This window comes from Perca fluviatilis, chromosome 9 (assembly GCF_010015445.1).
Source record: "Perca fluviatilis chromosome 9, GENO_Pfluv_1.0, whole genome shotgun sequence".
In the NCBI taxonomy this organism is placed as follows: domain Eukaryota; kingdom Metazoa; phylum Chordata; class Actinopteri; order Perciformes; family Percidae; genus Perca; species Perca fluviatilis.
In genome coordinates, this window is record NC_053120.1 from 10,305,456 (window position 1) to 10,311,455 (window position 6,000).

Below are 6,000 nucleotides of genomic sequence, written 5' to 3' on the forward strand. Positions count from 1 at the left end.
GCTCTAAAGACAACAAGCACATGTTAAGAGGTCTGCAAACTTCTTTTGAGTGTCCACATACTTTTGGCCATGTAATGTACGTGTTTGGCTATGTGCTAGCAGCTGTATTCCCTTTTAGGTCCCTAGGACTGTGTTGCTATGGAAACCAGAGATGAATTAGCCTTGGCATGTCTTTTAATCCGAGCTACATCATAACAGCCGGCCGCTATAGCTCCGGTTGGATTAACTCAATTACAACTAACTATTATTACAGGACACTGTTACCACTCATCATCCCTCTCTTTCTCTCTGCCTTCTCGACAGTCTCTCGTCCTATATAATAAGTGTCACTAATGCACCACACCACCCTTTTAGACACCAAATATAGATTCTGTTTCCGCCTTAAGAGGGCGGTTTCATTAAGATGAGCGGTGGGAAGTGCGTTTGGGTGTAATCCTACTTGTCAAATTAACATCAAAGAATTGGCATGAAGAGACCGAAAGGAAGGAACAACTCAGAGGGAGAGAAATATTTCCTGTTATTGACAGATCGTCTAACAAAGAAGTAGAGTGAAAAATTAAAATGTTAATTTATGACTTCCTGGGTGTTTTTGATGTTGCTGTTGGCACACAGTTGATGTTTCATCGTCTCATGTCAATCTAAGATTGTCTTCAGTGCTCTTGGTTTTTTACCTACAGTTGCTATCATTACTCATCAACACATTTCTTGTATTAGTTTCAAAAAAAGTGGAAATATAAAGTGTAGGCCTAAATGTTTTCCAATGGAATCACACACAGAGTTTAGAATGCAAATGTAAACGCTTCATTGATAAGCTTTCTTTTATTATGATACAGCAAACTTACCTGTTAGCAAAAAATATATGTATTTATTTTTGTATTTTTTTTAATAGAATAGCTGAAGAGAGGAAAGGGAGTGAGAGACAGTGGGGGCGACATGCTGCAAGGCGCTGCGGGTCACATCCGAGCCCCTGTGGTAAGGACTCCGCCTTAGTGTATGGGGCGCACGCTCAACCAGGTGAGCTACCAGGACGCCCCTATGTATTCATTTTTAAATATCACACATTAGTTTGTATCATTGCTATTAAAGAAAGAATTAAAGAATTAGTTGCTATCTCTTAGTTCACTCTTCTTTTGTACCCCATTTACGCTTTACCACTGCACTTGTTGTGGGGTTGTTTTAATTAGTTGTATGATGTTGCTTTGATTGTTGGTTGTCTGGCTTTATGTAGACATTGTGTTCTTGTATGCTGGTTGTGTGGTTGTCTGACTATGAATGTGCTCAGATCTCTGAGATGAATATCTGAAAGCTGAAAACACCTCGGAAGGCAGTTTGAGATGCATTTAAACCAGATGTCAAGATGTCCAGAGGCTTTACTCCTTCCAAATAGAACTTTGTTAGTAAAATGTCATGCAAGTTGAGGTTATTACAAAATACATACTGTAACTAAGTGTAAATGACCATGGATGGAATGAAAAGTGTAAATGATGATCAGGATCAGAGTCGCTATACTAAGCTTCATGATCTAATATGACAAATTGTAAGTACTGTTTTGAAGCGTAAAGTTTAATGACAGAATGTCGTATGTGTAAACTTTTAACCAGGTCTCTTAGATGAACCCAACTCGTTTTTTTTTCAATTCTTGTGACACTTTGTCACAGAGGGAACAGCGTTACTAGCCTAAGGTGTGTGTGTGTGTGTGTGTGTGTGTGTGTGTGTGTGCGTGCGTGCGTGCGTGTGTGTGTGTGTTTGTGTGTGTGTGTGTGTGTGTGTGTGTGTTCGTGTGGGGAGAGAGAGGGAAGCTGTAGGTTCACCTCAGCTTTGAAGCAGTTTCAGGTATCTGTGTGCCAGCCAGGTAGACAAGCAGCCTATAGCCCATGGTACCCTCCCTATGTGTGTGTGTGTGTGTGTGTGTGTGTGTGTGTGTGTGTGTGCATGTGCGTGCGCGTGTGCATGCTCCTTCCCTATCTCCCATATGTGCTGTTCTGAAGAAGTCAGCAGGCTTGGCTTTTCCATGGAATCACTGTGTGTGTGTGTGTGTGTTTGTGTGTGTGTGTGTGTGTGTGTGTGTGTGTGTGTGTGTGTGTGTGTGTGTGTGTGTGTGTGTGTGTGTGTGTGCGTGTGTGCGTGTGTGTGTGTGTGTGTACCTGTTTTACTATATTCGTGGGGTCCAAAAACCGGGAATATAGTGTATATATATATATATACCAAAATGCTGGACCCCACGAGTTTAAAGGGCTGTTTGAGGGTTAAGACTTGGTTTTAGGGTTAGGGTTAGAATTAGGTTATGGTTAGGGTGAGGGTAAGGGTTAAGGTTAGGCATTTAGTTGTGATGGTTAAGGTTAGGGTAAGGGGCTAGGGAATGCATTATGTCAATGATATGTCCCCACAAAGATAGTAATACAGACTTGTGTGTGTGTGTGTGTGTGTGGGTGTTTGTTTGTGTGTGTGTTTGTATGTGTATGTTCAGTAGTAAGTCTCAGGGGAGGTCTCTGGTGGTCACAGAGCTCTGTCTGGTACATGAAGGATGGTCTCCCGCTCTACTTTCTTTACCTTTCTCTACTTTCTTGTAATTTTCCCTCTTTCTTTCTCTATTACTCTTTATAGCTTTACCCCTCCCTTCTCCTCCTTATCTCGTTCTCTCCGGCTCTCTGACCTTTAGTTCTCGTTGCTTTCACATGCAACATCCTAATCAAGACACTGATGCAGTTTTTGCATACACTTTTAATAATCATAAAAACATTTTCGGTTGAATGATTATTCAATCCATATCATATCAAATATCCATGTGTGACTTGACGTCCTCATATGGTAAACTAGACTAAACTAAATGAATGAAAATTAGTAATAACGTTTTTAACCAAGTGAACAAAATAATTTTTTTTGAATTATTTTTTATCAAACTAAATATATAAACATGATTGTCAAACTGATACATATTTAGCAGGCCTCTCAGACTGAAAATCGGGACTTTAGAGTGATTTTATCTCTATGCTGCTCATCTCTCTGGGCACAAAACAGAAATTTCACAAATCGTAAGCTGAAATAAAACTCATGAAACCCTTCATGTTCCCTCTTCCGTTTCTCCCTCCGTCCCTCACTGTTATATCCTTCTGACTTTAGGTGGAAATATCGCTTCCCTCTCTGTTCAGGTGATTGTTGTTTTGTGAGCTCTTCTCAGCAGTGACAGATTTTGGCATCACACAATTATTTTGCAAGGGTTTGTCTGACCCTTCTACATATTATTTCTGAAAGGTAACAATGTTTTTTGTAGGATGGGCCTGTCAATTGTCCCAGGCTGTAGCCCACATCAGAAACCTTCATTATATTTTTTTGCTTTGATATCATACTTTATGTAGTCTATATCCGGAAATATTCAAAAATTTCACTCATTTAGGCCGGATTTTAAACTCTGGCCGATTTATGAGGACTATGGTTAACTGCTCCTCAGAGCAGTTAAGTAAAATTAGCTAGCTAGACTATATGTCCAATCTGAGTTTTCTGTTGTAAGACTAAAATAACCTTTGAGCGTACACGTTCCACCAAAACAAGTTCTTTTCCGAGGCTGTTTTGCATAGGCGCTGTTGCTCCGTACGAAGCTTAGCGCCGCCCAAGACGATTGGGATTGGTTTAAAGAAATGCCAATAAACCAGAACATGTTTTTCTCCCATCTCGAAATGCTGTGTGGACTATCCAGACCTTCCTCCGCAGTGCTGTGGAGGTAGGTCTGGTCCGGTAGTGATAATATTACAAACAGTTATAGCTGACTAATGACGTGATACCTGGATGTTGATGTTCCCGATGACAGGGCAGACAGACTGTTACAGCTGAATAATGCAAAGGAGAGTTTTTCAGTAGCTGGCCTGACAACTGTCACCTCTCACTGCTGTTTGTCTGGCTGGCTGCCTCTGATCATATAGATGGATAAAGACAGTCATGCATAACACGTATTACTTGCATAAACTTTGAGAGGACATAGTTACAGTTTGGCAACAACACAGTAATGCCTTTGCTTTCTAGACATTAACTAAAAAAAATAATAATAATTGATCTTCCTTCTGCCAGCTGTGTGTTTAGATTTTATTCTAAAAGGGTATTTAACCAACAATTAAGTTCACAGTAAACAACAACAATATGTATATATATGGTACTGAAAAAATCCTTTATTTTACTGCAATTCATAATGTCGCATTTTTTATTACAGTAATAAACCCATCATTTTCATTGAGGATTCTGGTTTTGGTTATTGAAAACTACACTTGTAAATAGATTTTGCTTTAAGTGTGTTACTACAATACAAAAAAGTGATGGATTGGCTAATGGCAAATTATTTTCAGAAATAAGTTTTTTTTTTTTTTTGGGGGGGGGGGGCTTGTCTTTGTGCAGTCTTTTAAAATATATTATGATAATTGATTTTAAAAACATGTATCTAAATGAAAATTAAAGACAGTATCATTTACAATTTCTAGCTAATTTTTAGTAAAATAAAAAAAAATGAATTTAGAAAGAAAATGTGCTCCTATTGTTTTTGGCCTTTAGCTATGTCACACTCGCAAGCTGTGAGGAGGTAAATGAGACAGGTCATATATAAACACACACAGGGGCAGAAACCCTGAGGCATGTTGGTAAGTGAATGGAGGGCTGTCTTTACTGCACCATATGGAGAATGATAGTTGAAGTCAGAGTCAGGCGTATCTCATAATCTCTTTTTACTCCACCCTTTTTCCTCATCTCTTCTCAGTCTAATCTCAGTCCTTTCTCTTCTTCTTCCAGACAGCTTTGCATGCGACCAATTGGTAACTCTGTCAACGTTTTGTGACTATTGATAAAACTTCTTAAAGAGATATTTTATCTGTAATCTGGTTTAAAATTGGCAAATTATCCCTTCATAATTTGTTGTACTTATTACACCAAATTTTACCATTGACAGGTCTTTTTAAAGATGTGCTATGTCATACATAATTGGTGTAATGTATAAAGAGACTGTACTCGATATTCAGAACATCAATAGTGCAGCAAACACATTTATTTGCTATTTGCTATGTAAAGATATAGTGGAGTAATGCCGTCATAAGCAGAGAATGGCTTGATAAAAAGCAACACTGTGCTCCACTCTTTGTAGATGTAACCAAGGCTTTTGATACTGTTTATCACAACATTCCGTTAATACTCGTTCTGTGATTCTTCATAGAGCTGGTTTCAAATCAAATTCTCAAATGGTTGGTAAAGGTGTCCCTCAAGGATCAATATTGGGCCCCCTGCTATTTGCTAATAATGATATTTATTTTACAACTCAGCATTGTATTGTCCATTTCTATGTTTGACAATACCATTTGTATGCCATCTGCAGCACTCCAAACCAGGTTGCAGTCTGCTCTTGATGAACCTAGGTACTGGAATGAACTGCAACACACCTTGAAGTTAGAGACACTCATTCTTCTGAGGGACTTTAAAGTTGCTGCCTTGTAGGATTATATGCTGCTTTTCATTTTGCGCTCTAGCTAACACAAACTCTATCCTTGTGTGTTTTGTCCTTAACAATAACTTCTCTATATAGTAAATCCAACATCCTGCGATATGGTGTTTGATATTTCTTTCTTCAATATAGTCTTAGATGAACAGGTTTCACTGTGTTTTTGACCCATGTCAAGTCATATTTAGATTACATTTGGACACATTCCAGCGGGTATCACAGCATCATTTGCTACAAGCTTTTTTCCCCTTCACGTCCTCTTCTTGCTACGAAGATGACAGCCAAGTGTGTGTCTTGGTAGATTCACTGTCTCCTCCTTCCTTCTCCTTCTTTATGTCATGTTGGTGTGTTATAAACCTCCTCTCTGCGCTTCCATCTCACTCCTGCCACACTCTGTCAGTGTGTTTGTTGCCATGAATGGGATTTAGTGTCACACACAGAGAGCCAAGGCTTCTTAAAGCGTGTTCTCACACACCCCTGTCCCTCCCTAACCACTCTGCATGTGTGTGTTTGTGTGTGCGTGTGTGTCA